The sequence below is a fragment of the Acinonyx jubatus genome, chromosome A1 (genome assembly GCF_027475565.1).
Source record: "Acinonyx jubatus isolate Ajub_Pintada_27869175 chromosome A1, VMU_Ajub_asm_v1.0, whole genome shotgun sequence".
Taxonomy (NCBI): domain Eukaryota; kingdom Metazoa; phylum Chordata; class Mammalia; order Carnivora; family Felidae; genus Acinonyx; species Acinonyx jubatus.
Genome location: NC_069380.1, coordinates 88,038,274 through 88,062,801, shown reverse-complemented (window position 1 = coordinate 88,062,801; position 24,528 = coordinate 88,038,274). Strand labels below are relative to the sequence as shown.

At 40.7% G+C, this 24,528-nt stretch overlaps 1 long non-coding RNA gene across 3 annotated transcripts; it reads right to left on the bottom strand.

Annotated features, from left to right (window-relative positions):
- Window positions 1–730: 730 nt before the first annotated feature.
- Window positions 731–24,208, bottom strand: LOC113604549 (uncharacterized). Of its 3 annotated transcripts, none has more exons than XR_008297036.1 (4): window positions 23,371–24,208; window positions 19,839–22,556; window positions 17,500–17,665; window positions 731–8,402 (listed from the first exon to the last, which is right to left on the bottom strand). It is a non-coding gene; the product is annotated as an uncharacterized LOC113604549 (long non-coding RNA). The 3 variants fall into 3 exon arrangements; XR_008297034.1 differs by having other exon boundaries at window positions 22,481–22,556; XR_008297038.1 differs by lacking the exon at window positions 731–8,402 and adding an exon at window positions 13,572–13,800 and having other exon boundaries at window positions 22,481–22,556.
- Window positions 24,209–24,528: the final 320 nt, after the last annotated feature.

The window sequence follows — 24,528 nt, the reverse complement described above, 5'->3', positions numbered from 1 at the left end:
TCAGCTAAAGAAAAAATATTCCCTTTAAACGACAGACTTCCCAGAAACAATGGAAGACAGAGTGGAATGAAAACATGAGTATAAAGACAGAAAATAGCTCTCAGCCCAGGCTTTTATACCCACTGAAAATATCTTTTAAGAGCGAGGACAAAATAAACACATTTCAGGGCTCCTGGGTGGCTCGGTCAGTTAAGTGTCCTACTTCAGCTCAGGTCATGATCTCACAGCTTGTGAATTCGAGCCCCACATCAGGCTCTGTGCTGACAGCTCAGAGCCTGGAGTCTGCTTCCTGTGTCTTCTCTCTGCATGCCCCCTCCTCTGCTCGTGCTCTGTCTCTCAAAAATAAATTTAAATGTTTTTTTAAAAAGAGTGAGGACAAAATAAACACATTTTAAGACAAAACTCGTTTCATTTTCCCCTGGTGACCATCACTAAAGGCAATTCTAAAGAACGCATTTTAATACAGAAAGAAAGTGATCCCAGATGAAGTTCTGAGATGCAAAAAGAAATGAAGAGCAAAGAGAGTAATAAGAGATATGTAGGCAAATGTAAATAAACATTTTATACAAAACAATAAAGATTTACAGTTGTTAAGATAGACTTACAACACCAGACAACAATAATATCTGTGAAGGGAGAGTAAAAAGAATTTATTGTATGAGGTAAGGTTTTGGTTAATTTCATACATATTGTAAAATCTAGGGGAATCATAAAATAGAATATATTTTTATACTAGTAAAGCAAAAATGAAATTTTAAAAATTAAAAGGAAAGTAAAAAAATGGGTAGGAGAAGGGAAAAAAAGTAGATCTTAAGCCAAAATGTTAATATTTCCATTTAATTTAAATAACAAAGATTTTCAGACAATGTCTTGGTCTGTTCAGGCCACTGTAACAAAATGCTACAGACTGGGTAGCTTATCAACAACAGAAATGTATTTCTCACTGTTCTAGAAGCTGGAAGTCCAAGATCAGAGTGGTTGGAGATCAGCATGGTTGGGTGAGGACTCTTGCAAATTTCAGATTTCTAATTGTACCCTCACATTGTGGAAAGGTCTAGGAAGTTCATTGGGAAGTGGCGGGGGAGTGTCTAGTGTAATAGCACTAATGCATCAGGGCACCACTCCCATGACTTAATAACTTCACAAACACCCAACTTCCTAACACTCAGACACTGAGCATTAGGATTCCAAATGTGAATCTTGGGGGAATGCAAACATTCACCCTATAGTAGACAGGACAAAAACATAAAACCCCATGCTATGCTGCATACAAGAGACTCACCTTAAATATGAGGACATAACAACATTTGAAAGTAAAAGAATGGGAGGAAGTTATTTGAAATAGTAACCAATAGAAACTGCTGTGGCTCTGCTAATATTAGATGAAATACATACTTTAAGGCACAAAATATTCCTGAAGATAAAGGGAATCATTACATTAAGACAAAAGGTGGGGTGCCTGGGTGGCTCAGTCGGTTGAGCGTTCGACTTTGGCTTAGGTCATGGTCTCATGATTTGTGAGCTTGAGCCCCGTGTCAGGCTCTGTGCTGACAGCTCAGAACCTGGAGCCTGCTTCAGATTCTGTGTCTCTCTGCCCCTCCCCTGCTCGCACTCTGTCTCTGTCTGTTTTCAAAAATGAATAAATGTTAAAAAAATTTTTTTTTTCAAAAAAGACAAAAGTCCAGGGAAGAGAAAATGCTGGGAAGACATACAGTTGTAAGTTAGCATCTACCTAATACCATAGCTCAAGAGTTAGCAAATATATGCAGAACTGAAAGGAGAAATATAAAATCCATAATCACGATGAGAGATTTTTGATACCTCTCTCTCAGTAATTAATAGGACAAGAATGCTAAACATTAGTAAAGTTACAGATTTTAACACTATGATTTAACAAGCAATCTAATGGATATATACATGGAACACTGCACCGATGTATTAAGGATACATATTTTTTTCCAAGCCCACATTAAACTTTCAAAAATTGATCTACATGAGCTACATATAAATTTTATCTCAGTGAAGCTGGGGGAAAAAAACTGACCATATGCTGGACCATAAAGTAAACCTCAACAAATTTTAAAGAACTGAAAATATACAGAATTTGTTCCCTTGAGTATAACTTAGAAATTAATAATAAAAAGATACTTAGGACGTCCCCATTATATTGAGAAATTTATAAATAATTTTTAATGTTTTATTTATTTTTGAGAGAGAGAGTATGAGCAGGGGAGGGACAGAGACAGAGGGGGGCAGAGGATCCAAGCAGGCACTGCACTGAGAGCAGTGAGCCCAATATGGGGGTTGAACTCAATGAGATGTGAGGTCATGACCTGAGCTGAAGTCAAATGCTCAACTGACTGAGCCAACCAGGTGCCCCTATAAATACTTTTGTTAATCATGGTTCCAAGGAAGAAAATACTTTGAACTGAATACTGCATATCAAGACCAGTGAGATGTTGCTTAAGCAGGGCTTAGAGAAACACTTATAGCCTAAAAAGATATTTAAGAAAATCAGAAAACCTAGTAATTAATCACATAAGCACCATCTCAAACAGAACAATAAGAATAAATCCCAAAAGTGTTAAAATAGGAAAGTAATAAAAGGTAGACATTTATGAAAGAGAAAAACAAATATACAATATATAGAGGATCAACAAAATCAAATGTGTGTGTGTGTGTGTTTGTGTATTTCGGAAAAGACTAACAATAAAACTGACAAACTTCTGGTGAGACTGATTAAGGAAAAAAGAAAAATAACCAAAGTCAGGAATAAAAAGGGGGGAATAAGGAGAACTACAAAATTTTTCTTCTCTGAATCTGCACTGACCCCCTGACTCCCTGATTCTGAGAGAATAACCCACTCCCTCTAAATTCCTTGAGTCAACAATTATGAGAACAGAATGTTAACATAAGATGAGCCAAATCACAAAGAAACACAACTCACTTCTGAAAGATTGTGACACCTACATGACCAAAGCTCACCAAAACTGCTGTGGACATTTGCTTTTGTTTATTTCCCCTATAAAACCCCTCTCATTCCCATGTTTGGAGAAACAGTTCCTGTAAGAACTTTCCCTGTTGCAACCATTTGAATAAAGCACCCATTTCCTTTGTAGCTTGAAGCCTCAGAGAATTATTTTTTTTTTTAATTTTTTTTTCTTAATGTTTATTTTTAGGAGAGAGAGGGAAAGCAGGGGAGGGGCAGAGACAGAGGGAGACACAGAATAAAGCAGGCTCCAGGCTCTAAGCTGTCAGCACAGAGCCTGATGCAGGCCTGAACTCAGGAGCCTTCATTTGAGCTGTGAGATCATGACCTGGGCCAAAGCCAGCCACCTAACTGACTGAACCACCCAGGCGCCCCATGAAGTCTCAGAGTTTCTAAAGTTTGATGTTATAAATGCTACCAGTATTAAAACAGTAAGATATTACAATTTCATTACAATAAGTTATAAATATTAATGTGAAATGAAAAAATTGCAAAAAAAAATGTAACTTACCAAAACTTACTAAAGGTCTCACAACTTATACATGTGGGAAGTTTGGGAAAGACTATGGAGTGAGTTCAGTCTTCAGGGAACTCGAAGGAGGAGAAGCAAGAAGATAGAGGAGAGAGAAGCTGGGGGGAAGCAGGAAGGGGAAACCTTAATTAACAGTGAGTATGGAAAAGCCTTCCATAGACATGTACTCTCTGTTTCTATTAGTGAATTTGAAAGTGAAAGCTTGAAAAATAATTTCATCTGTATTTATGTATAGAGACTCTAGGGGTGAAATGGTACTGAGTACCACAGTCATGCAATGCAAGGGAACTTTTCGTTCATGGGATTCAAAAAGGAGAGAGGGTCAACTGAGGACCAGTTAGATGAGGACAGACAGTGGGGACCTGAAGTCTGCATCAGGACTTTGAGAAATTGGGTACAATTGCTTCCAGGGGATTACTTGGGCTGGGAGGTTTCTCATGCTTTTTCTCCAGCCTCAGCTGAGTGCTTCAGGATGGAGACATGGAGAAGGAAATCACAAATTTTAACTCAATTCTTCTTTCTACTGAGTGTTCCCATTTAGCCCTGGGCGTTCTTCTCAGGTTGTGGATAGTATCAGTTATGCTCAGGAAGGAGTTTGTGTGAATCCCTTGTAGAGAGACTACAAAGTGTAGTGACCAAAACATGATCTTTCAACCATGAAGCCCAGATGCAAATAAGGATTCTTTCACTTACTCCCAGATGACTTTAGGCAAGTAATTAAGTCTTCTGTTTTATGTTATGTGTCCTCAGCTATCTCTTTTTGGAATAATAATAGCAGCAACCTCCTAGATTGTAATGAGGCTTGGAGAAGTTAGTGTTATTAGAGCCCTCAGAAGTGTGCCTGGAATGAGAAGCTTTAGCATAAAGGTGTGTGAAGAAAGTCTCGCCATGTGGTGGCCCCTGGTCCCAGGACTCCAGCAACAGGATGCTCAGGTAGTGGAAGGCAGCCCATCTGAAAGCCAAGAAAATCTCCCTAGGACCAGCCCACACACAGATGCAACCTACGATGAGATTCCAGAAAAATGATTGGATTTGGTTAGTCAGCAGTATCTTGCTTCTAAGCAAGCAATCCATTGTTTCTAAGCAAGCATGCTTTGCTTTTTCAAGCTGGAAAAGGGGTCAGCAGAAGAAGCCTCCAGCTCTACTCCAGTGACTAAGAGTGTTGGGTAGGACAAAGGCTGCTTCACACTTGCTTCTCCAGCTTAGGCAGCCTGCCCACTCATCTATATGCATTTTGCTCCCCCCCACCTCCCTGTGTTTTCCTAGAAATAGATGGACTAGAGATTAATGCAGAAAGGGTTGGTGGGAGCCAAGCCTCTACCATCGTAACCATGGATGTTTGGGGGTGAGTGTCCCTTAAGATCTCAAAGGCTAAGAGGAGGTCCTGGAGTTGACAGGGCAAAGCCCTGGAGGAGAGCAGGAGAAATTCCTCTGGTCTTGGATGTAAACCTTAGGGCCAGTATTCCAGTGAATGCAACAATTATAATTTATTTCTTTTCCAGTCTATAATTTTCCCATCTGTAAAATGAGGGGAAAGACCCAACTCATAGGGTTGCTTTAAGGATTCATGAAAAAGCATTTTGCATTTTGCAAATCTCTATAGAAACATTATTATTAAATTTACTAATGATCTGTTTTTTAAATTCTGTCTTTTTTTTTTAAGTTAAAGGAAGGAGATAACAAAAACAAGAGCAAAAATTAATGAAACTGAGAACAACACAATAGAAAGGATCAAAAGTCAAGGTTAGTATTTTGGAAAGAATGCTAAAATTGACAAATCTCTGATGTAATAAAGAAGAAAAAACAGAAAGCACAAAGTCACAACAGATGCCATAGATTATTTAGAAACGTACTTTAAAAACTTTAAATGTACAAGGACTTCCTAGTTATAGTTTATGATTGCATTATGGTCAGAAAACAGACTGTATGATTGTTGTCCTTTGAAATTTGTTGAGATTTGCTTATGGCCCAGCACATGTTTGATCTCAGTGAGGTTTCCACTGGCACTCGAAAAGAATGTGTTCTGGAGATGCTGGGTGCACTGATCTAGATAAAGCCATTTGATCAAGTTTGTAATGTATTGTTCAGATCTTCTCAGCTCTTAATGGATTTTTATCTGCTTGTTCTATCAATTAATGAAGTAATTGTTGAGTTATACATTTCTACTTATAGTTCTATGAATTTTACTTTATATATTTGAGGCCATGTTACCAGATGCATGCAAATATGGAATTGTCGGGGCACCTAGGTGGTTCAGTTGGTTAACTGTCTGACTTCAGCTCAGGTCATGATCTCACAGTTTGTGGGTTCAAGCCCCAGGTCCGTCTCTGCACTGACAGCTCAGAGCCTGGAGCCTGCTTCAGAGTCTAGGTCTCCCTCTCTGTATAGGTCTCTTTCTCTCAAAAATAAAAATAAAACATTAAAACAATTTAAAAATATATAGAATTGTCATATCTTCCTGGTGAATTGAAATTTTATGAAGTAAGCCTCTATCTGTAGTAATGCCTTTTGCTTAAAGATCGGGTTAGAATTCTGTTAGGATTCTACTACAATTAGCCTATTATTCAGGCTTTCCTTCTATTGGTTTGGAAGTTATACACTTTTTCTCTTCTTTTAATGGCCAAGGAATTAGAAGATCCATTCTTGATTTACAAAAACCTAATTCTAATTGGAATTTTATCTTCATACTAGACAATGAAAGGATCTTAGAATACTGTAACCTCATTTATGTCTCATTTTATATGCTATTGTTTTTGTGAATTTAATTATGTATATATAAAGTATACAGATACGTGTCGAAATGCATTATTATTGTTCTCTATACCAAATAGTTATTGAGATTTATCCACATATTTACTATTTTTTTCTCTGCCTCTTCAACTTCCCATGTGGGGTTATTTTCCTTCTGTCTCAAAAAATATACTGTATGACATTCTATCCTGTTAATGGTAACTAACACCTTCCAATTTTTGTTTGCCTAAACATAGCTTTATTCCACTTTCATTCTTAAAAGATATTTTTTTCTAGGAATATAATTCTAAGTTGAGTGTCATATCCTTTTGTCACATTGGAGGCATCAAGCCACCAATTTCTGACTGCCACACTGGCTGGTGAGCAGTCAGCTGCTCATCCTCCTGTTTAATGCATTGTTAAGTTTTTTTCTGTGTCTTTGATTTATTCCAGTTTTACTATGTTATGTTTGGATGTGGATTTTTCCCCTAGTAATGCTGCTTCAGATTCTTTGGGCTTTTAAATTTGTGGATTTGTATCTTCAGTTTTGGTAAATTCTCAGCTGTTTGTGTGCCCAAATGTTATCTCTAATCCCTTCGCTTTCTGTTTCCTTCTGTGACTCCAATAAAGGCATGTTAGACCTTATCACCATATCTCCTATGTCTATTAACCTGCCATTTCCATCCCTCCGTCCCCGACTCCCTGCCCAGGCTTCATTCTGGATATAACTTATATTTTAGTTCACTAAGTCTCTCGTTAGCTGTGTAATCTGCCATTAAATAGATAGTCTGTTTTTCAGTTTGAGACTTTCCATTTGTTTTCTTTTTTATAGTATGCCAAGTTCTCAAATTTGTCTTTACTTTCCTTGAACATTATTTTATTTATTAATTTTTAAATATTTATTTATCTTTGAGAGAGGGAGGGAGAGGGAGGGATAGAGAGAGAGAGAGGGAGGGAGAGAGAAAGAGTGTGTGAGGGAGGGGCAGAGAGAGAAGGAGACAGAGGATCCCTATCTTTGAGAGAGGGAGGGAGGGAGAGAGGAAGGGATAGAGAGAGAGAGAGGGAGGGAGAGAGAAAGAGTGTGTGAGGGAGGGGCAGAGAGAGAAGGAGACAGAGGATCCAAAGGAGGCACTGCACTGACAGCAGTGAACCCAATGTGGGGTTCAAATCCATGAATCATGAGATCATGACCCAAGCTGAAGACAGATGCTTAGCTGACTGGGCCATCTAGGCACCCCTCCTTGAACATTATTTTAAAAGCTGTATCTGATGACATTTGGCAGTGGCTTTCTCTGATGCTGGTCTCTGAGTGTGTCACAGATTCCCTGCGTTGGATTCCCTCTGTCCAAATACTTAGAGTGGTTTCTGTTTTCCTACTTAGAGCCTGACTGATACACTGCTGTCTGCCAGTCTCTCAACCCTGGGCCTTACAACTTCCTACACAATTGTTTTTCACAGCCTACAGCTCTCCTTTATATTGTATTAACTTTCAGCAAAAGGGAACTTGGTTCAGGAGCCAGGATTCTAAAGTAAATACAAATTGGAAAAAAAGAATCCCTTCTCCAAGACTCCTAGCCTTAGTAAATAATTTTTTTTTGTTTTTTTAATGTTTATTTATTTTTGAGAGAGAGAGAAAGACAGACAGAGCACAAGCAGAGGAGGGGCAGAGAGAGAGGGAGACACGGAATCTGAAGCAAGCTCCAGGCTCCGAGCTGTCAGCACAGAGCCCAATGCAGGGCTCGAATTCACAAACTGTGAGATCATAACCTGAGCCTAAGTTGGACACTTAACTGACTGAGCAACCCAGGCACCCCAGTAAATAATTTTTTGGTAACATATTTTTGGGGTGCACACTGCCATCCTCCCAATTTTATTTTAGTTGGCCTGTTAGCAAGCAAGTTCATCTTCTCCTTCCACAAAACAATATCTGAGATACAGATGTTAGCTATTTACTAATAATTAAGTCATCTTGAAACCATTCCAATTACATATTTAAAATTTTTCATTCTGAAGTCACTTATGCCAAAAAAAGTTATTTCTTAGACCTTGTCCTCTGAAGATACAATTTAAACAAAACAAGCAAGACGCTGCAATGAGCACAATTCTTGGAGCTCATAGGTCCCAGCTTCTTTTTCAGGAGGATTTTTTCCTCTAAAAATAAAGATAAAATCATGTTACAATAGAAATACTATAATAGCAATACTACAACTAACATTTTCTTCTTCCTATGATCTTATCACCTCCTCCCCATAAAAAAAAAAGTTTTTTAGCCACTTTTATGGGAAGAGTTACATCACTTCCCAGTTCTTCTGTCACTACCCCCCCCACATCTAGAACTTTAGATGTTAGCTTGTTTCTCTTGTCTGGATATGTTGACCAGTGAGGGCCTTCCTCATCCACCAGCTCCTTAGCTGTCTCTGAGGTTAACTGGTTTGTCATGGCCTATGCACTCTCTAAGACTCTCTATGACTAACTGTGCCTCAGTGCCTAATCAGTCAGGAGCAAGGGATGGTGGACAAACACCATACTAACACTTCTGCATAGAACACAGCCTTGATGACTCAATGGGCCCATGCCACTTGCTGTAGGGCCTCCGCCTGGGGATCGCAGCTCACCTCTCCCACCTTCCTGACACTCTTTATTTTAGCCAGTTCCAAACTGCAGTATTTCAGGTGGGCTGCAGACTTGTGGAAAGGTGCCATAAACACACACCCATTATAGGGTTAGAATAAGTTCCTCATTTAGTTATCCAGCTTCAAAATTTTGTCAGAAGCAAGACAGCATCAAAAAGAAAAAAAGAAGCAAGATGGCATCTGGGCAGAGAAGAAGCACATCACAGTGATGCTCACCTTAGTACCCAGGGGCCCTAATGGGGTAAAATCTGACCATATCTGGAACATTTTTTTCTTGTCAGGACACAACCATTTTAAACTCAAGGTATAACAACATGTAACATCCTCATTTCAAACATCTGCAAAGTCCCTTTTGCCATGTAAGGCAGTATATTCACAGGTTCTGAAGATTAGGTCATCTTCAGAGTCCAGTACTCTGCCTACCATAGTGAAGACCAGTAGCTGTCTACCAAACTCTGTTTTCCCTTCTATGGACACACAGCTAGACGACATTTTCTGTTCTTTTTGGCAGATGGGTGAGGCCACATGACTAAGGTCTTTCCAAAGGAATGCAAGCAGTATTGTGTGTTCCTTCCATACCAGGCTTGCAAGAACCTCCTACGCATGCTCCTCCTGTTCTTTCTTCATTCTCAGGACTTTAGAGGATGTGTGGAGCCTGGATAATCACTGAACTGAAAACCCATTCTGGACTGTTAAATTCAATTAAATTTAAACTATTAAATTATGGAAACTACATCATAGAGCCATTGCATTTTGGGTCTACTTGTTATAGTAGTTGATCTGGTTTATTAGTCAAGCCTAACTAATACACCAACAAATGAGAATATTTCTTCATAGTCCCTTGACGCTCAATGTCCATATTGAATAAGACTTAACTATACTTTCCTAAGAAGACTGAGATCATCTGAAATAGACAACCACAGTTTTTATCTCTCCCATTCAAGCATTTATTGAACAACAGGTACAGGGCAGGTACACTACTAATACCTGTGATGCCTGCTTCTTTTGTCTCTGTGGGCATACTTTCCTTTCTTTCTTGTTGCTTTTCCTAAACTGGGTCTCCTTCTTCAATTGTACTGCCCTCACCACCTTTCTCCTCTCCAATGGCATCTTAGCTTCTGCTTTCAAACATGCTGGCCTTGACCCCCAGTGTTGAGGTAGCCTTGCCTTCACTCTGCTGTGCCATCAAACTACTTCTCTCTTCCTTTGCTTCTTTTCACTGTGAGACTTCATGAGAGTAGATAAACAACTGAGGCCTCACTTTGGGAGAAGTCCAGAGGTGGGAGGGAGCAGGGACTGACCTGGTCTGGGGGCTCAGGGAAAGACAAAAATGAAAAGGCAGTGTTGTAACTGAGGGCTGAGAGCTGAGGGCTGAGGCTGAGTAGGCATTACCCAGCAAAGGAGGAAGAAGAAATTTACAAGCAGACACACTGCTAGAAAGAAGCTGAACTTAAAAGGCACCAGCAAATACAAGTGGTGAGTGGGGTGGGTCAAGGTCGTGTGTGAAAGAGAAGGAAAGTGCTCTGGGGACAAGATAAGGATTGGAGGTGGGGTATGGAGAAGAGTTGAGGAGTGAGGTGTACTAGGGAGGGGGCTAGAGCTCCAAAGACAGTCTGAGTGGTCGCCTCCGTAAAGCTCCTTGGGGTGCCAGGCCCCGCCCTCGGGGCCACGCCCAGCGGTCCCAGCTCAAACCCGCAACACAGCCAAAGCTATTGTCGCTGTCAGAAGTGTGACCTGGAGCCTGCTCCCTGCTCAGCCGCTCTAGGAAGCTCGGGGACCCAGGTTGTGACTACAGGCCCATTCTAATTTGTAAAAACGTGAGGACAACCAAAATACAAAAGCCGTGAGGACAACCAAGAAGATGGGTAATGGCAACCAAGGCTCCTCTTATCCCAGCTTATGACCGGAAAGATTTCCACCCCAGCGGGGGTGCTTTGGAGAAGGCAGGGATGTGTGGCGCCGTGAGCAGGGAAGCCCTGAATCTTATTCACTCTCCCTATTCTAAGGGCCATGCTGTTCTGGACCCGACCCCACAAAGATCCCCTGTATGGACGAGGCGTGGGCTGTCAGCGCTGCAGAAGAGCTTTGGCACTAACCACTCCGTCCAAGCCCTGCATTAAGAGACTGGAACAAACACTAGCATAGTTTCTATCTGCAAGGCCATGTGCTTGGGATGTCCACTCCAGCCCCCTGAAGTTCTTGCGTGGGAAAGCTTAAAGCTGCCAGAAGAATTTAGTTTCTTCCAGCCAACACTTGCAGATAAGGTCCCTGTCTCCCAGTCTCTGTAGGAGGATAGGAGCCTTGCTTCCATAAACACCAGTTAGCAAATCCAGATGGCCTAATCCTGCTTGTGTATATCTCCATTTCCCTGATTCTGAGCACCACCCCCACCACATGCCCCCCAGTGACTGCACTCAAAGCAAGATGGGATTTTCAATCTTGGGATTCTTATTTTCTCCTGAGATTGAGAACTGTTTAGTGCTGAGTGTGGAAGAGGGATCAGGTGGGAAAGCAAATGAGCCTCCTGTGTGAGGAGGTGCAGCCTGGCTCTTTATAGTTCCCCACCTCCCTTGCCTCAGGGTCTGCTTGTCAGAATGGTGGCGGCCAGGGAGTGGAAGAACAGCTCCAAGCTGTAACAAGGTCCTCTGGCTAAAGTTATTTCACTGATGTGAGCTTCTCTTTCTACCGTGGCACACTAATCTGTAAACTGGTCTTCAAACTTTTTTGTGGGTAGAAATCCATTTTTCAGATAGAAATTTAGATAGTACTCCCAAATAGATGGAAGTAGAGGTTTTCTAGTAGAGTGGGGAATTGGGGGTTTGCCCACTGGGTCTAACAGATTCTTCTGAGAGAGTTGAATCACCTCCAAAGAACCAGGTACAGCAAAGACTACTAAGTACTCCAAGGCACCCAGTGTCTCCTTGTTCCATTTAGTAATCAGACCCCACCCAGCAGAGTTTTGTCAGGGCATATGTCCAGCTTCCCTTCAAGTTTCTGGCCAATGGGATGTGAGCAGGAGTAAAAGGGCAGCTGTCAGTTGATTCCCTAAAAAGGAAGCTCTTAGTCCTCTGCTTACTTTGCCTCTTCCACCTGGCTGGGAACGGGGACAGCTGGAGTGACATCATGAACCCACAGGTAGATATCATGCAATGGTGATGTAAAGCCACCATCTCAGCCTCATTCATTACCCAGTATGACCTTGTGGAGCAGAGCAACTATTGCCCTGGACCACCCACCTACCCACCACTGTACTATCATCTGAAAGAGAAACAGAGGCCAGTCTTGTAAAGCCAGTGTGTTTGGGTCTTTTTTGAAAGTGGCTCAGCCAGTTGCTTAACCAGGAGACCAAGGAGCTCAAAGGAGCTGTTTGATAACTTCTACATTACCTACTCGAAGCTCAACTTATGGAAGACCATTTCACTTTTGACACATGTTCCCATGTGGCTTTGGCCCACTTTGAAAACTTCCTCAACTCCACCCCAATATGGAAATCTGTATGTTTGTTGAATGAGAGGATCAGAAGAGTTGGTTCATCCAATCAGTCATAAATGTAAATGCTAATTTCTAAAATGGTGTAAGAACACAAAGGAAATTAGAAGCAAATCTGATTTCTATTTCCTTTTCTCCTTAAATCATTTCCTGCCAACTCCTACCTTTTATTTATTTTTACAATTCTTCCTGACTCCTCTTTCCCCTTGGATTTTCTCTGACATGCCTAAATAAGTTGTTCAAACATGTGACATTACATGGGTTGTCAGTGATGGGTCATGGAAAAGTAGGACACAGCTGACTGTTGGCGACTTGAGTACCAGGAGATGGTGAAACCACATGAGAGCTATACACTGTGTTACACTGTGGCAAGGAGCTTCCTGTTGAGATACTGCTAAACCTCACAGGGAAAATGAAAAAAGGTCAAGGGTCACCTACAGATAAAAAAGCAACTGTAAGAAGAAATGTAAAGTGTTTAGTAGACTTTTTGTTCAAACTGAAATCTTAATAATTGCCCTCCTTTATGAGTCAGCAATAGGTCTAGGTGTCTCACATACATGATATCTAATCTTTACAGATTTATTCAAGGTAAACATTCTTATTCACATTTTATAAATGAAACTGGAATTCAGAGTAAAATTAGGTATTTGAACCCAGCTTTGACCCTTACCCCCATATCACCCTGCCTTCCACTTTTGACAAGAAATATAAAGTATTAAAAACTGGCCTTGGAGCATGTAATTAGTTTTATGCATTAATTTAGCTGACCATGGTGCCTAGATATGTGGTCAAACATCATTCTGGATGTTTCTTTGAGGGTGTTTTCAGAGGAAAGGTTAACATTTAAATTGATGGACTAAAGCAGATTGCCCTCCCTAATGTGGGTGGGCCTCATCCAATCAATTGAAGGCATGCATAGACCAGGCAGATTGACCTCCCCTGAGCCAAGAGGAATTCTGCCGGCATTGGACATTCAGACTCGAACTGTAGCAACAGTGCTGTTCCCTGGGTCTCTAGCCTACAGGCCTACCCTGCAGATCTTGGACATGCCAGCCTCTATAATTGCATAAGCCACTTTCTCAAAATAAATCATTCTCTCTCATATATATATATATATATATATATCATATGTATATCATATATATATGTATCATATATATATCATATATATCTTTCTATCTATATCTATATCATCTATATATCTATCTATATATCTATCTATATATATCTGTGTCTCTTAAGAACCCCATCTAATGGGGTGACTGGCTGACTCAGTCAGTTAAGTGTCTAACTTTCGCTCAGGTCATGATCTCACAGTTCTGACAGTTTGAGCCCCATATGGGGTTTTCTGCTTTCAGCATGGAGTGCACTTTGGATTCTCTGTCTCCTCTCTCTGCTCTTCCTCTGCTCACATGCATGCTCTCTTTCTGTCAAAAATTAATAAACATTTTTTAATTAAAAAAAACCCATCTAATACAGAGGGAGAGAGGATTATAAAATAGAGGGAAGAAAACAGTGTTCCCAGAGATGAATGGTGGTATATTACAAACCAAAATAACCAGAGAGAAAGTGAAGTCAATTCACTGTTATAGGCTATTCTGAACTGCTTTCTTGCAGCTTCAGTGGTTTCTCTGGGAACGGCATAGCCACATATACCAAGGGGTAAGGGAGTCAATCTAAAGATGCTGAGGCCACATTAGTGCCCTCTCCCAGCTTGTAATGATGCATCTGTGGCAGAATTTCTCTTCCTGGACTTATAGGAGGACTACTTTTCCCAGTCTCCTTTACAGTTAGGGGTGATGATGTGACTGAGCTCTAGTCAATGAAATGTGGGTGGTGTGATGTAAACTACTTCCTGGCTTGGCCCACAAAAATTTCTGTAATCCTCCAACTCTCTTGTCTACTGTTCCAGCAATCTGGGAAGTCCATATTCAAAATGAGTTGACTAGAAGATAGAGGAGGGCCACCAGCACCATATTAAATTTTGTATGAGCAAGAAATACCCTTTTAAAAAATGTTTGTTTATTTTTGAGAGAGAGAGAGAGCATGAGGAGGGGAGGGGCAAAGGGAGAGGGACACAGAAGCAGGCTGAGCTGTCAGCACAGAGTCTGACAGAGGGCTCAAACCCTCGAACTGTGATATTATGACATGAGCCAAAGTCAGATACGTAACTGACTGAGCCACCTAGGTGCCCCAAGAAAAAGCCTTTTAAGCACAATTAACTCACTGAGATTTGGGGTTTATTGGTTCCCTCCTCTTAAGCTATTTGGTGCTGACAAAGGCAGCATCCATTAGTCTCCGTATTAGTTAGAAAAAGAGAGGCTGCTATAACTAAGAGAGTCAATGATGCAATGTTTTTAAAATATACCATGGGCGCCTGGGTGACTTGGTTAAGCATCCGACTTTGGCTCAGGTCAGAGCTGACAGCTCCAAGCCTGGAACCCTTTCGGACTCTGTGTCTGCCTCTCTCTCTCTGCCCCTCCCCCACTCATGCTCTGTCTTTCTCTCAAAAATAAATAAACATTAAAAATTTTTTAAATAGACTAACCAAATGATCTGTTTACACAAGCTGTGCCAGTGTGATTATTCTCACAGGTGTCTCAGTTTGATGATAACTTACATGGACACCCTACTTAAAGAACAAAGAACTTTGTATCTCTCTCACTTCACAGTCCAAAGTGAGCACTCCTGCCTGGCAGCTCTGCCCTGAGTTCCTTTTATTTAACTGTGCTCTGCAGACTTCAGGACACTGTTGTCATCTGAATGGGTGAAGTGCGGCTGCTGCCATGCAGAGATTGTCATCAGTGACTTTTTGATTTTTGAATCTTTTGATTCCCATGGTTAAAGAAAGACCAAAGTGGAGCGCACAGTTTGAATATACCTCTAGCCCAACACTCTGAGTCACGTAATCAAAACATAAAACTGTCCTGATTTTTCCAAAATGCTGACTCTGACCTTAAACAAAACTTAAGCCTTCTTCATGTCAGTATAACCTATAGCTTCCTAGTCAACTACATATGAGTACGTTTATGCTGTGCTTCTACCCTAAAAAGAATATCAATTTCTAGTAACCAATCACAGTAGAAAACAAATGTGTTTCCTCATGCTCTATAAATTGAGCTGTAACTTCTGAGAGCCAGCTATACCCACTTTTGGTTTGAAGTCTCCCTGTTTGCAAATAGTTTGTTTCTGGCTCAATAAAATATTCATACCAAGTAAGTCTCTCTGGATTTTCTTTTGATACCATTCTAGACTGTAAGCACAAAGAGACCAAAGTCCTAGTCTTTTTTTTTTTTTCTAACTTCTTATTTTGAGATCATTAGATTCACAAGCAGTTGTTAAGAATACAGAGATCCATGAGATTCTGGGGTGACTCAGCTGGTTAACACTGGTTCTTGACTTCGGCTCAGGTCATGATCTCATGGTTCCTGGGTTCAAGCCCCATATTGGGCTCTGCACTGGCAGTGTGGAGCCTTCTTGGGATTCTCTCTCCCTCTCTCTCTCTGCCCCTCCCCCCCTCCCTCTCTCTCTCAAAATAAACAAACATAAAATAAAAGAATACAGAGATCCTTTACCTAGTTTCTTTGCAAAACTGTAATATAATATCACAACTAATATGTCAATATTGGTGCAAGCCAAAGATCTTGTACAGATTTCCTCAGTTTTACTCGTACTCATGTATGTGTGTTATTTAGTTCTATGCAATTTTATCACAGGTGAAGATTTGTGTGAACACCACCACAGTCAAGATGCAGACTGCTCACTAATACTTCCTCTCAGGCCTAGAGCAATGCCTGTCACAAAAAAGACACTCAGTAGATACTCACTGAGTGAATGAATGGATGCTGTACTAGCCAGGGTGCTCAGAAGCCATAACAGCAATGCAAAAATCCACCAATGTAAATGACATACATATAACAGTCCAGAGCTAGGACTGGAGGGACAGCTGTGCCGTCTACCTCTGGGCCAGGTGATTGCTGCAGCCCCACCATGTCCTCAGCTGATGGGCAGGGAAAAGTTAGGGTGTGTCCAGTCCTTACAAGTACAAGGCCTGGAAGTTGCACACATTGCTTTCCCTCACATCCCTTTGGCCAGAATTTAGTTGCAAGGACACACCAAGTTATAAGGGAGGCTGAGATTGATTGTACTATCTGCTTGCCATTGATCTTCCCCTCCCAGCGCTTGGCAAGGTTCCTCATGGTATAGAATACTTCCATACCCTAATGATGCCCAGGGGAATGTGGGCAGAAGTAACAGTGTGTCAGTTCTGAGCCAAGGCCATAAGTGGCCTCTTGTGTTTCTCCTCACCCCACTAGCATGGCTGTCGCCCTGCATGAGAAGAGCCTGCCCCAGGAAGCTATTGGTTCAGAGGATGAGACAAGTGAAGCCAATCCTAAATCTGTCCATGGACTGATGCAGAGCTGTCTCTGCTGAACTGCAAGAAAAATAAATGGCTTTTTTTGGGGGAGGCCACTGAGATTTTGGGGGTGCTTGTTATGCAGCATAAATGCAGCAGAAACTTAATGCAGTGGCCATGAGTTCAGCCTTAACTGAGGAGTTCTACTGTTAAAGGGAAGAACACACGTTAGTGTACTGCGAGAATTCTGTGCATATGAGAGGGGTTCCTCCCTGGTCAGGGCAAAGACAACTCAATCCTGTGAGGAACTCCTTTAGAAGTCCAGGGCATTGCCTAGCCAGTTTAGTTAGCATGAATATAATGTAATGGGAAGCACTTTCCTGGGACTGTATTGTGGATGGAAGCCCTAGAGACAGGCTGACCTGGGGCCAACTGGAATGGTGAGAACAGACTGGGAACTCCTTGGTCTGGAGGCATCTTGGAAATGGAGGGTCGGTTCTGTGTGGGAGAATGATGATAAAGGAAAACTGTGTCTTAACAAATAAAACTGTCACATTAACCAAAACTTTGGGAAGAATTTTCTCTGTGAGTCAAGAGGTGGTGCTAATAATAGAAGCCTGAAATAAATGTTTTGCCATACTTAATAGCTAATCAGTGTTTGTTGCCAATATAACTGTAGAAAAAGCTGCCATTCTAATCTGCATTATATACAAGATTTGGAATGCATGGAAAGAGTACTGATACATATACCAGATCATTCGAACTTTACCTCTAAAGGATCATTTTTCCACAGTGCCTTGGCATCTCAGCATTCACAGTTTGAGTGATAAATGAAGCTTTTTAAAGAAAGCAGCTCTCTGTACTACTTGCTGATTAATCTGCCAGGAATTTGGGTGTGCAGAATTGGCATCAAATTTCTTCTACCCGGGAAACTGCTGGAAATATTCAAGAGTTAAAAAGCTTTCAAAAGCACAGCAATTTAGGTGTAAATATCCATTTTGAGGTAGATGAATTAGTCCCTGATAAAGTAGTGACTGCTTACTCGAACTGAGGAAAATAAAACATTTCTTCAAATGAGGCGCCTGGGTAGCTCGGTTGGTTAAGCATTTTGACTCTTGATTTTGGCTCAGGTCATGAGATCCAGCCCTCTGTTGGGCTCCGTGCTGACAGCGTAGAGCCTACTTAGGATTCTCTCTCTCCTTCTCTCTCTGCCTTTCCCTGGTTTGTGTTCTCTCTCAGAATAAATAAACTTAAAAAAAAATTCTTCAAATACAAATATATCCTAAATTTTACTTAGGTTGTTTTTGTCTGTTTGTTGTTTTTGGTTTTTGTACTTATCTTACTACTTTTTATTATGAAAATTTAAAAACACCTAAAAATATTGAAAGGCTAGAACCACAAATGCCTTTCACCTAGATTCAACTGTTGTTAATGTCTTACCATATTTGCTTTTTCTCCTTCTCTCCCCCCTCCCCATATACCAAAACACACCAGTTTTGAAAATAAGTTATTAATATGACATCATGATCTCTAAATACTTCAGCATGAATCTCCTAAAAACAAGGGTAATCTCTTATATAACCACAATGCCACTATCACACCTAAGAAAATTAATAATCATTCTATTATCATAACTAATATCAAAGCCATATTTAAATTTTCCCAATTGTCTCCTAAAGATTTCTATGCAATTCCCCCATGATCTAATCAAGATTTGTGGATTCCATCTGGAGGTTAATCTGGAAACTCCCCCCACCTTAACTTCTGTTTGGTTTTGACTTATGATGTTGACTTTTCAAGAGTCCAGGCCAGGTAACTTCTACAAAGTCACACATTCCTGGGGCACCTGGATGGCTCAGTCAGTTAAGTGTCTGATTCTTGATCTTGGCTCAGGTCGTGATCTTGTGGTTCTTGGGATCAAGCCCCCTGTAGGGCTCTGTCCTGACAGCACGGACCTCTCCCACTTGCCCCCCCCCCCCAACTCCCTCACATCTCAAAATAAATAAACATTAAAAAAAAATAAAGTCACACATTCTTCATTTGTCTGATTGTTTCCAGATGGGGTTCTTTAACTTTTACTTTTAAGACTGTACTGTCCTTAAAATAGAAGTTAGGTCTGAAGGCTTGATCAGGTTTAGGTTAATTTTTTTTTTTTTTTTTTTTTGGGAATACTTCAGAGGAATCTCATGAGGATGGTCGTACATTGGGTTTTCCCACTACTGGTGATGCTAAGAATGATGACTTACTTGGCTGAGAAAGTGACTGCCTAACCTCCATGGAAAAGTATCTGCCTGGAAACAGAGACAGAGGCAAAGTTCACAGGCTAATGCTTTATGAGAGGTACAATCCTATGAATGCAAAAAAAAAAAAAAAAAAAAAAAAGGCGGGGGCAGAAAGGGAGGGAAAATGAATACAATGTAGTTTGTTGCCAAGCTGGCCATGATTTCATAAGCAGCCTTACTTGGTCGTGTGGGACATCTTTGGAGGTGCTCTGTGGCACCACTGCATCTGGGTGGAGTCCTTCTTTGGCACAAAGCCCACAGTGTACTAATACCCCTGTACTTCTGGAATGTGTTGCCAATGCCTCCAGGCAGCCACTGGGAAAGCCAGGGCTTCTGTGGGTTCCACTGTGTTGGACTTGGATATAGGAGCTTCTATGCACCTGGCAGGTGTAATGACAATCTTGCCAAAGGCAAAGATGTCCGTCATTGTAGGAGGTGAACTGACAAGATGGAAGCTGAAGCTTTACAACCATCATTGGGACCTCTTTACCAGGAGGGCAAGTGGGTCCTGAAAGGCAGGCAGGGCCAAATGCATTTGTGGGGATGGGCATACATTGTATCCAACACCAAAGGAACATCTTTTTCTTTGAAATTAGTAATGATATGTGGAGTGGTACTTTGCCCCTATAGGAATAAATATCCTATTGCCCAACCACTTTTTTTTAAAGTTATTTTTTGTAATTGATTTTTTTTTTTTTTTGAGAGAGAGAGAGAGACAGTGCAAGTGAGCAAGAGGCAGGGGTGGGGCAGAATCCCATGAGAAGCAGAGAGAGGGACAGAGAGGGACAGAGAGAGAGAGAGAGAGAGAGAGAGAAGCAGGGCTCACCTGGGCTCGTGTTTTACCCAGCAGAGCTCATGCTCACCCGATGTGGGACTCAAAGTCATGAACCGTGAGCTCATGACCTGAGCTGAAGTCAAATGCTTAACAACTGAGCCACCCAGGTGTTCCTAACTACTTTTTATGTGATGGTTTTACTACTCATTGATTATTCTTGCCTGAACCAATTATTACATCAGAAGTTGCAAGATATGGGGCCTAGCTGTGCCCACTGCTACTATACTATGATGCCATTGCCTCTGGGCTCTTCAGGAACACAACTAGGAGTGTGTGTGTGTGTGTGTGTGTGTATGTGTGTGTGTGTATATATATATGTGTGTGTGTGTGTTCATATTGTTATTGGCATTATTAAATAGCATTTTTCTTAAAATGCTTTTTATATTTTATCTTTTCTCTTTCATATTGAAAATTCTTGGTTCCCAATAATATTAATGTATTTATAGTGAGAGTGGTGTGTTCAAATTACCCAAAATAACTTTCTTGTTCATTGTTGGTTCAGTAACTAATTTTATATAGAATTAGGTCATTAGTTTCTTTTAAGGTCCAGGCTTAAGGCATTTCCCTTTTGTTGTACTTTTGTTTCAGAGTATATAAAATACATGCTTCAAAAATCAACACTGTATCAACACATTTAGTCACAGAAGCCTCACTCCCATGCATTATCCTCTCCACTCTGTTTCATTTTCATTAATTTCTGGTTTCTCCTTTCTGGTATTTCTTTTTGCCAAAATTAGCAAATACATAGATATAGTTGATCCTTGAACAACACGAGGGTTAGGGGCACTGACCCCCCGTGTAGTTGAAAATCCATATACAACTTTTGACTCCTCCAAAACTTAACTATTAATACCTTACTATAATAAGCATTATATACTATATTCCTATTAAAAAGTAAGCTAGAGAAAAGGTTATTAAGAAAATCATAAGGAAGAGAAAATAGATTTACTATACTGTACTGTATTTATAGAAAACAAATCCATGTATAAGTGGGCCCATGCAGTTCAAACTGTGTTATTCGAGTCAAATATATATTTTAATTGCCCCTTCTTTCTTACACAAAATGAATACTATATATTCTTGTTCTTTGTCTAGATTTTTTTCTTAATAAAATATATCCAAGGAATTGTTCCATACTGGTTCACAGATAACTTAAATGCTGAAATTCATTTACTGTGATCTATCTATCTATCTATCTATCTCAAGTGTATTAGTCAGGGTAGTCCAGGCAATGTTGCAGTAACAAAGAAACCCTAAATCTTTACAAATAAAGGTTGGTTTCTTGCTTACATAAAGTCCTATGTGGTTTAGGGCACTATCCTGTGTTTAATACATGACTTGGGACATAGGTCCTCTATGGTAGCCAGGCTGGGTAGCCAGGGCTGGAAATAGCCCAAGCCAGAGCCCAGTCACATAGCCCCAAACCAGTACAAGGAAGGTTGAAAATATGTCTCACGTTCATGAAGACGAAACAGAAATGGTGAATTATATAGTATTCTCTGCCACACCAGACTTTACATTCATTCTCTCATATAAATCCCATAACAGCTCTACAAGTTAGGTACTTTTATTATGTCCATCTTACAGCTAAAGACATTGAAGCTTCAAGCCTTTATATGCCTTTCAAAATTACAGTCAGGATCAGTTTCAGATCCAGGTGTTATTTGGTATTGTCCACTAAAAAAGCACAGCAAATCCATCTCATCTATCGATAAATGAAAAATTTGGAGGCACAGTGGAGATCAGAGCAATTGGTGTAGGACAATAAATATTTAGGCTTTGGATTTATAAGCTTTTTTTTTTTTTTTTTTTTTTTTTTTTTTTACAAAAGAGTGCAAAATAAAAATTAAATTCCTGGAACAATACAGACTAAAACTCACAGGACACAATGTTTCAGTAACATTGGATGATAAAACAGTTTTATTTATAATTTCTGAATCAAGAGCTAATTGTTAAAGGAATTTTTTAAAGTTCAAAGTGAGACTGTAAACATTTTTTCTTCTTCTTCCTAAGTAAAAACATAGTATGTTCACTGCATGAGAGAAATAATGACTCTTTCAAAACCATTTGGGATTGCTCTGAGGAATTACACCAGGTAATCTCCAAGGATTTTTTTTAATGTTTATTTATTTTTGAGAGAGGGAGTGTGAACAGGGGAGAGGCAGAGAGAGGGAGACAGAGAATCTGAAGCAGGCTCTGCATTGTCAGTGCAAAAAGCTTTATGTGAGGCTCGATCCCACAAACCATGAAATTATGACTTGAGTGGAACTCCTATGCTGGGCCAACTGAGCCACCCAGGTGACCCATCATATCCAAGGATTTTAAAGTTCAAAAACCTTCCTTTTAGAGGAGGAAATGAAATAAATTTTAAAGGGCATTTGGACAGTGCCTTTAGTCCCATATTATTTATTGCATTTATATAATATATTTATATTATTATGTTTATTGCCCAAGATTGGGTACAATACTGGATTCCAGTGTGTGTTTTTAGTAAGTGACTGCAGCAAAATGAAAGAACTCCACTTTAAATGAAGCACTAGTGATCCATATATGCAAGAGACTGCAGATTCCATGAAAAGGTAAGGTAGTTCCAGAAGGTGACTTTTCCAGAACAGGACAAAGCTCACCCTCACCTGTGAGTGTGAAGCAAACTCATCCTGGCTGTTGATCCAACACAGTTGGATCCAACACAGTTTTCATAATACGATCCTGCAAGTAACAACATCTTAGTTAGCAGTGGTTTTCAAACATTTTGGACCCTGACTATAGTAAGAAATATGTTAGCCATGTATACACACATTCACTCACGGATGCAAAGTTTCATGAGACATAATATAGGCAAAACACTCTGATCCTCTCCCCTTAACCTACTCTACTCTATACCCTATCTTTCCCCAAATGCTGGCATGCCTGGATTCACAATCTATAAGACTGGCTGTGTGAAATCCCTATGCTATTATTGCCTGTTGCTTTGGCTGGTCAATCAAATTGGCCTGTGTAGAATATTTATTTTCTCTTTTTGTCCCATAGCTCCCAGAAGGAAGAGGGCCTCAGTGCTTGGATAGGGTACTATCACCTCAGAATCAGTAACCAAACCCTGGAGCTTGGAGGACTCAGTGCTATTTATAGAAGTTGCCCCTACTGCTTTAATTCCATCTTCAAAACTGTTCAGGTTCACTTAGCATGTTGACATGTCACTAGGATCGCCAGATTTAGCCAAGCAAAGCAAACAAACCAAGATGCCCAGTTACATTTGAATTTCAGATAAACAATGAATATTCTTAGTGTATGTTCCATGCAATAACAGTAAGTCCTTGTTCATCTGAAGTTCAAATGCAACTGGGTGTTTTGTATTGTATCTGACAATCCAGCTGGCTGCACACCCTGTTTCCCTTTACCTTGAGTGTCCTAAATCTTAAGAACAGATCTAGGCTGGACTGCATGTGGGCCCTGCTCTTGGGAGGGGGCACATTTTGGCTCAGTCTCCTTCTGCTCTCCTCAGTTTTAACTGTTGGATACTCACCCTATAGCCCCCTGCAGGGTTCTCTCATCTGGTGGGCACCTGCTTAGACATGGCACTGGGGAGACAATGTGGCACAAATGCTGCTCCCGTTGTGTCCACTTGACCTTCAGGTCCCCCTGGAACCTTGGCATCCAAGTCTCAGGGATACAGGCTATTCCACTGCCACCTCTAGCTCAGAGACAAAGGGACAGTCGCCATCCCTATCCAGTTTTTCAACAGAATCCCAGTCTCTATTTCCTGTAGCCATTCCAATCTCTATAAGTGATCTTTTCCACAAAGGAAGGCCTATAGGGAGGACAGAGAATTGCTTCCCACTCCACTCCTCCCCAGCCTACATCTTTAGCCTCTTCCCTGCTTCCAATCCTGTATATCTCAAAGAAAAGTCTTGCCTTTCCATGAAAGCACACTATCTGTCCACACAGGCCAAGCCTCTTCATCCCCTCAGAATTAAGACCTTTGGACTTGGTTTTTCTTCTCGTTTACCCCTCTCCCCAGGAAAATTGGTCATTATTTGAAATTGCTCACAAATGAATGGTTTAGGGAAGTGCTAGGATCTTCTCCGCCTCCTGCTATTCAGGTTGTTCTGGCTGTTCCCATAACATTTGGTTAATGGCAAGAATAAATTTCACCTCTTGGTCAAAGCTTGGGCTATGAGTTTTGAGCTTGGGAGCCTTACAGGGCCTCTCTCCATGGCTTGTGTTGTGTTGTAAGGCTGTTGCTGTGTTTCTTCATTGGGCTGTAACCAGCCTGAGGTCAGGGGCTCCACATTTGTGGAGTCAGTACATAAAGTGGAGTCGGCTGCAGGTGGACAGAGAATTGAAAAGTATGGGCCATGATCCTTGCTGTCCCTTCCTTTTGCTTTCATTACACCTTTTCAATAAACACATCTTCCTCCCTCTGATTGCCAAGATGCTTCAAGACATGCTGCCCATGCCACAATTTCTTCTGGGGTCTTCCTTCCCTTTGTTAACACTTTCTTATCCAGATCTTTCTGCCAGGGCCGTCTGGGTCTTCTCAAGTGGGTTTAAAAAACTAAATACAACAAAACTAATCATTGTTAATGTCTAAATGGTTGACCCTGGGATAAATTTGAAATCCCATATTAAAAAAATAAAACCTCACAGATATTTATTAAGTTCTGCTATGTGTGCCTTAACA